The following is a 13,036-nucleotide window of genomic DNA, read 5'->3' as shown; positions in this document are numbered from 1 at the left end:
TGCGCTTGGTACATCGAGTACATGTGCCAGGTAGTTTTTAAAAAAATTCTTTTTCCTGAGCCCGGTTCCTCCTATAACTACTAGAATGGTGCAGACCTTAAGATTCCAGTTTCTTTTTATGCCATTATGTAAGACATTTGTATTTCGCTATCTTTTTCTTCTCAGCTCTGGTTAACCCATTATTGCTGGAAACACTAACTTTTACTAAGGTTGCTTCTTTCTCCTTCTCGTTTCATATCACTATTTCAGGCTTAATATGTCCGTTTTCTAGGTACGTGGCTATAGGAATTGTATAGTTATAGTGGATTGCGTATAACTTATTTCTAACTGTTCTCTCGTGTATACCTTCCCAGAACTTGTTATATTGGATATCCAACTGTTTTATAGATTAGTCAGTGGAAACATGTATACGCTCTATAGTATTGCATTGTATAGTAACCGCTTCCAACAGAACATTGAACTAGATAATATTATGCCACATGGTGAATTCTTGAGTTAAGTTAGTTAACTTAATTCTTGGAGAAAGGAGGAAGGGAGACATATATTATATGCAATGGGTTAAAATATCGAATTTTTAAACCGTCCTGTTCTCTGGATACGCCTTTCTCCCGACAATATTTGTATATCTGAATAAACTGAAATCATAATAAACTGAAATTCTTTTACGCATAATAAAAAAACATTATGACTTGCTGAAAGAGAAAATATCTTAATAAAATTGATTTTCCGCACCTTTATATCGGTATGACAACATGATGGGCAACGACCAATCATAAACACAACGTGACGTCCCAACCAGAACAAGAGAAATTAGCAGATGGTTAAGCATACAGGAAAACTAACAGAAAATATGATTCGAACTTATTAATTAAAATCCACAACTAACAGTACTGTACTATACTGAATGGGCACCCACCTTAGGCAGGTTGGACCGGCTTCCTCCGAAGGAGGAGGTTCCATATGAGTATGAAAATCATAAGCGGTACCGGTTGAATGTATATCCTTGTTAAGTAATATGGCCACGTTAGGTTTTTGCAATTCTTGCAGGAAGGTACGGCATCTGCTATTTCTAAATGGTCACCGATCTGGTACAGACCAGGCTCAATACAATGCTGCAATTTGATTCATATTTTGCATGGCAACCAAAGAGGCTAAACTACTTGTCCGGCGGTTCGCCTCTAACTCAACGTTAGACCCCACAAACCACTTCCTCCCAGAATTCCCTTTGCTGACAGAAGCAACATTTAATGATTTGATTCGTGATCATAAAAAATTATATACTTCCAAGGCGCGTGAGGCTGATTACTATTCTAATAAACAAATGCTGTGCTGAGCTAGCACCTGTTCTCTGCAAACTCGACAACAAATGCCTTACCGAAATTTGTGGTAATTTTAAAAATTTTTTTGACTTATGATGGGGGTATGACTCCAATGATTTCGACGATCGTTTTTATTAACCACAATTTATAATAACCAACCAGCCAGAAACTTTAAAAGTTATTATAAAAAATGTCGAATTTTGGATTAAATCAGTTCGCCTTCGGCCTCTGTCTCGAAACGACTCAAGATCGGGACTGCATTGATTCTTCGACACCATCTTTGTTACTAGGAAGTACTTAACACTCAAGATCGGGACTGCATTGATTCTTCGCCACCTTCTTTGTTACTAGGAAGTACTTAACACTCAAAATCGTGACTGCATTGATTCTTCGTCGCCATCTTTGTTACTAAGAATTACTCAACACTCAAAATCGTGACTGCATGGATTCTTTACCGATTTGATTTACTTTGTTTAACATAATGTCTCAACACTTAGCAGTAACAGTATTCAAGAGCTCTTAATTATCGCCCCATCAGTAACCCCCTCCATTCACTAAAGTGTTTGAGCAATGAACAATCAAGCGCTAACCCAACACCTTGTAAATATTAAACTTTCTGACCGACATTAGAGTAGAGATTAAGGCAAACCCATCACTGCAGATATACTAACGAGAATAAGTCTCCAAGTTCCAGTTCCGCACTGTCAACCAAGCTCTAACCCCGATCCCATCACTGCAGTGTCGCACCAGTGTACTTGTTTTACATGTATTTTAATAGAATCTGTAACATAAATACGCTCGACTAATCCGACAAGTCTCAAAATCCCATGCATTCACTATAGATGTTCTTGAATGTCGAAAATATTTCTATTATTTTCCCTTATTCCCTCGAACTGATAGACTTTGTTATTATCTCTCTGTATCCTTCTTCTTTGACTGTATTAGCATGCAGAAATTTTAATGTAATGCGAACGGACACATCACTACATAGTGTCTTTGTAGCCATGGTCCCAAATAGTAGCCCCTTACATTCAAGTGGAAACACGTCTTATTTTGGATGAATACGAATATGAAAAATGATGCAATTCGCCGATTATATGTTTGAATTAACTTCGCTTAATTTTAGCTGTTATGGAGAGTTGTCCGGGCAATCAAAGAACACAATAAGTCGATCCCAGGAATCAGGTGACCTATAATAGAGTTATAGAGAAGTGTACGGGCAATCCCAGGAATAAGGTGACCTGTAATAGTGTTACGAAGGTGTGTCTTGGCAATCAAAAGAGCACAATGAGAAATCCCGGGATTTAAAGCGACCTATATCGATGACGCCTAGGAATGTGTCAATATTACGTCATTCGGTCGGGAAAGCTAACCGATATTAAAATGGGTTAAACTAAAACTAGCAAAAAGTACAATAAACAAAGGTAGGTTAAAAGAGGTAAACAGGTCAATCAACAGAAACTCTGACAAAACAATAAACAAGTTGACGAGAACAAGGTCAACAGGTCAAAGTGATATACATAAAAGAGCAGAGAGAAAACAAAGGAGAGGGACACAAAGCAAAGACACAAGCGAAATACAGGACGAGACAGAGTTCTGCAAACCCACCTTCTCCACTAACCCCCACCGCGATGATTAGTTATCACTTTTATTTTGAAGTATAGAGTGTAAATAAACAAATCTGCATTGAAAACATAAAAAGTGTCTCGTATTCATTTTAACACGAAATGACTTTTCGTTTATACGACCAAAAGACCTTGACGATTACAGCACATTCTAATATGTTTTATTTTTACATGGAGTTCACCACTTATCGAGGCCCAATGGCCACTCAGGGATAAGGGTTATTATGTGTACAGTAATCAAAGGGATAGTGTAGCAATAGTATTGGAGAATTGGTAAGGTGTCATTACTTAAGGGGGGGGGCGGTTCATCAGGAATTTGTTTGTGTTGGACTTGAAGACATCCAGGTTGAAGTCGGGAGGGAAACAGACAAGCGGAACAGAGTTCCACAGGCGTGCAGTTCTAAGAAAGAAGCTTTGTTCATGGTATCTACGTTTTGATTTAGGCACAGATAGGGAGTGGAGAAAATTATTGACGGTGGTTTCAGCTAGTCGGGTGTTTTTTGAAAAAGATTGGCGAGGGGGGACCAGAGAATGGAGCTCAGACGAGCACCTGCTATGGAAATAACGATAGAACAATGACAGGCTCGCAACGTCTCTTCTGTGGGAAAGAGGTTGCAGGGTAGAGAAAAGGGCATCCCCCTCCAAACCACGGAGTCTATTTTGTACTCTGTCAAGACAGGATACGCTGTTTTTAGCAGCCCCCGCCCAGATGTGGCAGCAGTACTCCATCTTTGGATGTACTTGGCTCTTATATAGATAGAGAATTGCATCATTAGTGAGATATCTTCTGGAGCGGTAGAAGGATCCCACCATGTAACATACATCCTCGTGGAAATATTTTTATTCACTTACATTTCCTTTTTATATATATATACCAATCCTTATTTAAGAAGTTCAATGTAATTACAGAGCATATAATGAATAAATGAGAAAAGCCTATATTCCAAATTTCATGATGTTGATCATCTTACAATTTATTCCTTTAATTCAGTTGAGATTTACAATTCTTGACAGTATCTGTTTCGTAATAAAAAGTCATACACTTAATTATTATATCAATTAATGAATCTATTTTGCCCTTACCTCATCAGAGGAAATAGCAACTACCAATCTATCAAAAAGAAATAAAATGCGTTTGGGCATGAATTAATTGAAACAGAAGCTCCAATTACCATATTATCTGCCTACATTACGCCATTTTGAACTTATAATATATATATTGAGTGAAATGATTCATAATTTTGAATTAAAAATCAGTTTCAAAAGGAAAAACAAACACAATCAATAGTTTGTATAATTATTTCCACAGCTAGACAACGTGTCAGTCCACAAGAGCAAAGAAAACCAAAGTTAGATGTAATTTGTACGTTACTTGCCAGCCTACGAGGGCAGAGTTGGGCACAATATGAATTTTTAATGTTGGGGAAAATTCAGCACTCCCAAAATAAACACAATTAATTAGAACAAAAATAAAAAAAATGCTTTAGTCTAGAAAGATTTCTTTATTCCTAGCCGAGTATAGAAAAGAAGTACAACAGTAGAACAGATGCTACACTGCGCTCATAGCCAAAAGCAGCTGTAAAATAATAGTTAATATGGTAAGAGATTATCCAATGAATCTTATGAACAAATATAATGCTTCTACCCCCCTACTTTTACTAAGACCATAAACTGGTCTGAAAAGTTACCTATGAAGTAACGGATTAAAATTCGACGTTACACATCAATATAGTTTCTTTCTTTGGCGTTCTTAAACATTCTCTAGCAATCAGACTGCGAGCAAACGCGGCAACCACTTTGAACACAGCTTTCTAATCGACAAATGTTTATGTAAAATGATCAATACATTGACCCCCCGCATCAAATGACAATAGCTTAAAACGGTTCTGTGAACTTTTATGATGTTTTTCTGGACCGCTACCGAATTTGAGTAACCTCGGTGTTCAATATCGCTTGTGTCCGTACAACGGCGTTTAAAGTCAGCAAGAGTGTTTCTGAATAACATTGCTTTACATGAACGGTGTTTTCATATTAAAAAGCAACAACGAAACAACCAAACCAAACCATAAAAATGCAAAAATCAAGGATCACGGTTTCATTTTGCTCTAAACAGAATCATTCATTTTGAACGCGTTCGTGTCTTATCAAAGGACCCATTGCTGATTTTATACGCCGAGCCCTTCTGCTTGTGCGGTGATAAAACTTTCCAAATGCACTTATGACTTTTGGCTTTATAAAGGTGTTTTCTTTGGTGAAAATCAAACCGTTCCTTCTTTAATCGGATTTTTTTTTCGATTATCGATTTTTGATACTTATCAGACGCATTCCGAGTCAAAACCTATCTGAGAAAACCCCCAGGCACATAAAGTCTAATTTTGTGAAATAAAAAAATATGGTCCCATCGGAGTTCATAGTAAAGAAACTCATGCGTACGCAGACACGAAGATCCACAGTGCTTTATATATATATATATATATATATATATATATATATATATATATATATATATATATATATATATACTTGTTTATTGTTATATAAACATGCTCACATCCCGCTGCTACAAATAGCCACTTGTTTCAATCAAACAACAGATATCATCAGGCAGCGACTTGACTATTCAAAAGTTCAATGAATAATGGATTTTTATTTTAGGTAGGAACTCTTTAAAAGTTGGAGTTAAAAAACATAAAACACAGAACTTTAATTATAAGATAATATGGCTTCAATATTTTAAGTTATAAATTTATTATATTTTTTACTAGAATATCTTGTCCTTTTCTTTTCCAGTTTTAACAACTAGTCCTTTACTTTTCCATGTTTAAGCTTAACCATATTCCTTTTCATGCTCGCATTTTTCTATTGTAATCCATGATTTTTCCAGGCTTCTAATAAATTCACTTGTTATTTTGATTTTTTTTGTTTTTTTTTTACACAGGCATCACCACATTATCAAGGGCAAGAGGCCACTCGAGGATAAGGGTTAAAGAGTGTACAGTTGAAATTGGACAATATAGTAATCATTAGTAATGGAAATTCGGTAAATTTGTTAACTTATATGGAACGGCTCATCAAGAACTTATTTACGTTAGACTTGAAGACAACCATATTGTAGTCAGCCGGAAAGCAGGAAATCAGGAGACAATTCCACAGGCGTGCAGTTCTAAGAAAGAATGTTTCATGGGATCTACGTTTAGGTTTAGGCACAGATAAAGAGTGGGGGAATTATTGATAGTGTTTTCAGCTAAACGAGTGTTTCTTGTGAAAGTTTGGCGAGGGGGGACCATAGACTGAAGCTCAGTCGAACAGTTTCCATGAAAATAACGATACATCAGAGACAAACTCGCAACATCTCTTCTGTGAGATAGAGGTTGTAGGGAAGAGAAAAGGACATCTCCTACGAGGATACGAAGTCTATTTTGAACTCTATCAAGACAGGACAAGTCCTTTGTAGCAGCTCCTGCCCAGATGTGGCAACAGTATTCCATCCTTGGACGTACCTGGCTCTTATATAGATAGAAAATTGCATCAGCAGTGAGATATCTACTGGATCGATAGAAAGATTCCACCATTTTTCCAACGGTTTTGGCAACAGATTGTTTAATTTCAGTCTTATTTTTTTGCCCCCCTAAATACATACGTAATAATGATATACGGCACTCGTCTGTTCCTTTTTTATCACTGTGGACTCGTCAAAATAATATTTCCATTAATCTCATATAATCTCTCTCTCTCTCTCTCTCTCTCTCTCTCTCTCTCTCTCTATATATATATATATATATATATATATGTATATATATATTAGTGTTGGGGCGATTAATCGGAATCGGAATCGGGAATCGAAAAAATCAGAGCTTTTTGGGGTATCGGAATCGGGAAAATTTGAACACTTTTTCCGATGCCAAAAACCGATTCCTTTAATTATCTCTTGTTTTATTTTATTTTGTTTTTATAAAACATCTTCCATTGTTTGTAGTAATAATAAAATAATAAAGATTTATTGATTTAAACTTCCAGTGTAACTAAAATCTCGAAGTGTGTTTTTACGTTTGAGAAAATATAGACACGTTTAAGATGTGTTTTTGCAGTAATCGGGACAAAATAACAACTTTATAGTAAAATATTTAGAGATTTATAAAGAATCGGAATCGGTGATTGTATCGGAATTGGGAATTAAATATATATAAAAAATAATAATATATAAAAATATATATATATATATATATATATATATATATATAAAATAATAATAATATATATATAATATATATATGCCCTCTTCAGTAAGTTTTATTATTATTATTATTCATAAATATTAATTACATTATTTTTACCGTTTAACAATTTCATTTCAATTCCATTATACATATTGAAATCAATTGCGTCTCATTTTTGCCGTTTGAATTAAACGCTTTTACGTTGCAACATAAACAAAATATTTAAAAAAAAAACACAATCTCTTTCACAAACGGCTAAAATAATTCACGTGAACTTATTCGGACATGATTGTTAGGAATGAACGCTGTCTGCACTACAAATTTCCAGTTCTTTCAACGGTTTTCTTTTTCCTTTTCATTTCGATAATTTTCTTGTGACCAAGAGCGGAAGTCCGCTTGAAATATAAAAAAAATAGCAATAAAAATATTAAATACAAAAAGTAACATCGTTTCTCATGCTTCAAAAAACCTCCGTAACCTCTAAATCACTTTCCTAGAAGCATACGTGGACTTTTAACATTATATATATATATATATATATATATATATATATATATATATATATATATATATATATAGTAGGAAGTGTAGAGTCTGATGTACAATTAAAACTTTCATTTCGATTAAGACGTGTTTTAATCTGATTATTGCCATTTTCCAGAGACGGTCGATAAAAATCATTAAATTACTGTCATTTTGAAATTCAGTTTCAGGAAACAATAATAAAACATATTCTTTCATTGACGGAAAAAAAGTTAGTTATGCCCAGCGGTCATAATTAAAATTATTTTCTGAATAATAATAATAATAATAATAATAATAATAATAATAATAATAATAATAATAATAATAATAATAAATATTGAACCGAAAACAGATTATTGTCGTTCTTTTTTTGCAATTATGTTTTTTTTACACTTTTTAAAGTTTGTCTGAATTAATTTATTTGGTTCATACAAAAGAAATGCTGCAATGTGACTAACGAAAAACGCCACATCTCACAAAATTAATGAGAAAAATATAAAACAAGAAAAGCAAATTCAATGCTCCAAAACCATTACTAATAAAATAACGGAAATAAATTGAATAAATGAAAATTTAAACTTCTTAATTAAAATGATTGTATTCTACTTAGACAGAGTTTGACCATTTGCTCAGAAATGAAAATAGCGATCCCGATTGATACACCGGAAATGACGTCAGCATTATTATTAGTATATAGTTTTTCTCAAGAATCTATCTATCTATCTATCTATCTATCTATCTATCTATCTATCTATCTATATATCTATCCATCTATCGATCTCTATATAATTATTACCACAGTCAAACAATATCGTAGTTCACAAATATCTATTTATCTATCTATCTATCTATCTATCTATCTATCTATCTATCTATCTATCTATCTATCCATCTATCGATCTCTATATAATTATTACCACAGTCAAACAATATCGTAGTTCACAAATATCTATCTATCTATCAATCTATCTATCTATCTATCTATCTATCTATCTATCTATTTATCGATATCTATATAATTATTTCCACAGTCAAACAACATCGCAATTGACAAACCGGAAGTATAAGACTCAAGTTTCGTCCTCATTTGGGCTCATCAGTTGAATACATCCGAACACTAGATTCGGGATTTGTGAGCTGCAGAATTGTTTGACTGTGGAAATAATTATATGACCTCCCAGACTCTGAATATATATATATATATATATATATATATATATATATATATATATATATATATATATATATACAAGAACGAAGAATTAATAAAACATGTTAAAAACACTTTAAGAAGAGTTAAAAACATATTTAATTTTCAACAAAGAAACACAAATTAAGTGGATTGTCCTTAATCCGTTTTATTTTAAGTTTTCTATTTTGGATTATCTTAGTCAATTTGATTGTAATTCTTATTTCATTACATACATATATATATATATATATATATATATATATATATATATATATATATATATATATATGTTATTTGTTTTTGTTTTTGCGATACGTTTTGAATGAATTCAGTTATTTACGAAGGTGCATATTTACCTAAATGCGAGTTGGGAATAATTTTCCCTTTAACGAATTTGACACCCCATATGGAGAGCGGCATATATATTATTTTTAAAATATAATTACCCACTGACACGTGTTTCGTCGTCTACGACTGATCAGAGGGGCTGAATCTGCGAGGTTCGAAATCGGGATCCCACATTAATGGAAATAGTATTCTGACGAGATACAGAGATAAAGAAAGGAACAAACCAAGTTATATGTCCATCAACGTTTCTTCTTTATTGTAAGACTTCTTGTGGATGAATAAATTGAAAAAATATCAGTTCAAGATTTGAAAATATATTTGTTGTGAAAAGGATGACTTTGTTCTATTTCAAAACGAAAAGGTAGTTGGAAATTAAAAAAAAGTTACAAGAAACACTCGTTTAGCTGAAAACACTATCAATAATTCCCCCCCACTCTTTATCTGTGCTTAAACCTAAACGTAGATTCCATGAACAAAGCTTCTTTCTTAGAACTGCACGCCAGTGAAACTATCTTCCGTTTTCCTGCTTTCCAGCTGACTACAATATGGTTGTCTTCAAGTCTAAAGTAAACAAGTTCTTGATTAGCCGTTCCACTGGTTAACAAATTTACCGAATTTCCATTTACTAACGATTACTATATTATCCAATTTCTACTGTATACTCTTTAACCCTTATCCTCGAGTGGTTTCTTGGTCTTGATAATGTGGTGATGCCTATATAAAAAAACGTTGGAGAAGAGAGTAAGATTTTCAAAACTTGAACGTCATATAGCCGTTAATATATTTAAATAATATGATGCAATTTATATATACATGTATATATATATGTATATATATATGTATATATATATATATATATATATATATATATATATATATATATATATATATTAAGGCCCCCTCTTTGGGTAGAGCACTGTCGTAAATAACCTCACCCGCTACTTAATTGGCTGAAAATGCGAAGCTCGTTGTTTGTTTACGAACAGGTGATTTGAGCACTATAAAAGTGGTGGCGGGTGTCTATTGAAATAGACATTCCGACGGTTATTTACGGGCGTCGATTCCATGGTCGAGTGGGAGAACTACCGACTGTCAACACGACGGTTCTAGGTTCAATCCTTGGCTTGGGAGAGATGCTAGTCTAGCGGCACTGATGAGTTGTGATACAACGAAACAGGACTGTATGTCGATGACTACAAATATATATATATATATATATATATATGTATATATATATACATATACATACATATAAAACAGCAAATAGTTAATAAAACATGTTAAAAACACTTTGAAAAAGAGTTAAAAACATATTTAATCTAAAAAGGAAACACTTAATAAATGGATAGTCCTTAATCCGCGGAGTTTCGAAGAAATACTTTCCTTCTCATCAGAGAGTAGGAATTAGCAAAATGCGGGATCGGATTTTGCATACAAAAGTATTTGATGAAACTGCAAGTAAGTCAAAGATCTTACTTGATAACAAAAAGTGACGCAGAGGGAACATGGTGAAGAAAAAGTTGATTTTACGTGAATAGACAGCCAGGTGAAAGGAAAAGCATCCAATGACGGTAAAATCCAAAAATGTAAATCAAAAAAAGTTAATTTAATTTTCCATTCGCACAAGTAAAACCAAGGAAATCGCGTAATTAGAGGATGGTCCAAAATAATCCAAGAGGCCGAAATCCGAAATTCACAAATATGTTCAAGGAAAAAGGGGAAAAATTCCAATAATATTAATAAAAGAAAAAAAAATGTTTTCTACACGACTGTCGAGAACAAAGTGTAATTAAAGAAAATCAGTAAAGAAGCAGAGAGAGAGAGAGAGAGAGAAAGAGAGAGAGAGAGAGAGAGAGAAGATTAAATGGTGATAGAATTAAATATAAAATAGAAAACAAATGTCAAAATGCCCCAGACAAATAGATGTTAAAGGCGCGAAAAATATAGGGCAAAAATAGGTCAAATTAAATGTACAGGTTATTACTTAAGAAAATGTCAGCAAGAGTTGTTAAAAGATAGTAAATGCAATAAATAAATAAATAAATAAATAAATAAAAAATTAACAAAAATAAAAAATGAAAAAATAAAAAATAAAATATAAAATAAAAAATAATTTTTTTAAGGGGAGAGGATGGCCGGTATCTGCAAATTTCGGACAAAACAAGTAAATATATAAGTAAATGCATATAGTAAAATATAACTAAATATACATATAGGATATGAATGTGTGGGTAGATTGATATATTAGATAGATAGGAATATTTTAAGACTAAAACGGAAATTGCAGATTGGCACCGGCCAAGCAAAGAAGAAATAAAGAATTAAAATATAGGATTATTAAGTTATAAAGTATTAAGAAATGTAGAAAAAACGATAAAGTTAAAGAAAAATTATATATCTATCTGAAAGGTCAAAGTAATAACTATGTAATGTTAAAATTACCATAATTAAATTTGGACGTATGTTTACAGAAAGAGATCAGTTCGTTTTTAGAATGTATTATATTGTTACTTTGAGGGGAAGTAATTATAGTTTTAGCTTCGGTTGTACAGAGGCGACATGACTTAGAGCCTGGAGTATAAGACTTAACTTTTTTATGATATTCCATTTGATTGAGAAGAGGGTATTATTAGAGATAAGTTTTTTAATTAAAGTGGTTAGAGAAGTTCCTTGGTTATTATTAGAATTATGGTTGTTAAAAGAACAAATGTGGTTTGATATTCTTTTCTTAATTAATGTTGAAGTAGCGCCGATATATGTATGTACTTTATTAAAATCTTGAGGTCTTATATTAATATTAATTTGCTGATTTGTATTAGTTAAATAGTTTTAATTTTGTTCATTGTGTTCAACAAAGGGTGGGACAATGATTGTATGAGGACTATTTTGGAGGGGATAATGAGTGTTGCTAGTATTAGGATGGCTGTTAGGAGAAATATTATTATTCTCATTAATATTAGTATCATTATATTATTACGCTTATCGGTCCGTCGGTTATCATGCTGTGCATCCCTAAAAAAGGAAAGTGGAATATTCCAAAAAGTGAAATATTCCAAATAAACCGTCACCCTTGAAAAGAAAAAAAAAAATTGAAATATAAAAAAAATTGAAATATAAAAAAAAATTGAAATATAAAAAAAATTGGTGTCGCTGTAGAGGCAAAGCTAATAAAAATGATTTGTCTTTCTTGGCCTTTTGGCTAAGATCAAAGTGTAGTATCTGGTCTTCAGGTGCTACATTTCACTTTCTTCTCTCTCAGTGGAAGAGAAGTCCTTTACGACTAAGACAATTTTTTTCTTCACGTTAAAAAACGACCCCCGTGTCTAAATCTGTCCCGTCGGGAGGCATTGTAAATAGGTACTATGTTTAATGTAACAAAGTTTTAATATTAAAAAAGTAACTGGAAAAAGTTATTTCTGATTTAATAACAAAATGCCCTGGAAATGTCACTTCTGATTAATTATAAAATGCCCTGGAAAAAGTCCATTCTGATTATTTATTCAAGAGCGGAATTGGGCATGAGGTCGGTTAAAAATTTAGGGGGAAACCATCTCCCCAAAAGGGGCACTCTGGTCAATAACAAAAATAAAAAATTGTATCAGTAATGAATGATTTCTCCTCCATTAACCAAGACCAAAAAAGGAGGGATTTAAGTCACTGGAATGCCGAAACTGATACTACACTCAGAAATTCATGTTGAATCAATGGTTGCCTAATCCCTAACCGTGTTAATGTTTTTATGTATTACTTTCGAAAAGCTGCTGAAACAGTTTATGATTTAAACATTACTTTATTTCAAGTATATTTTAA

At 32.8% G+C, this 13,036-nt stretch overlaps 1 pseudogene; it reads left to right on the top strand.

The window, feature by feature from the left end:
- Positions 1–12,404: 12,404 nt before the first annotated feature.
- LOC145258533 (U2 spliceosomal RNA) lies at positions 12,405–12,546 on the top strand (annotated as a pseudogene).
- Positions 12,547–13,036: the final 490 nt, after the last annotated feature.

The sequence above is a fragment of the Euprymna scolopes genome, chromosome 33 (genome assembly GCF_053919585.1).
Source record: "Euprymna scolopes isolate OS-2025 chromosome 33, ASM5391958v1, whole genome shotgun sequence".
NCBI classification, from domain to species: domain Eukaryota; kingdom Metazoa; phylum Mollusca; class Cephalopoda; order Sepiida; family Sepiolidae; genus Euprymna; species Euprymna scolopes.
This window is presented reverse-complemented; position numbering and strand designations above follow the sequence as displayed.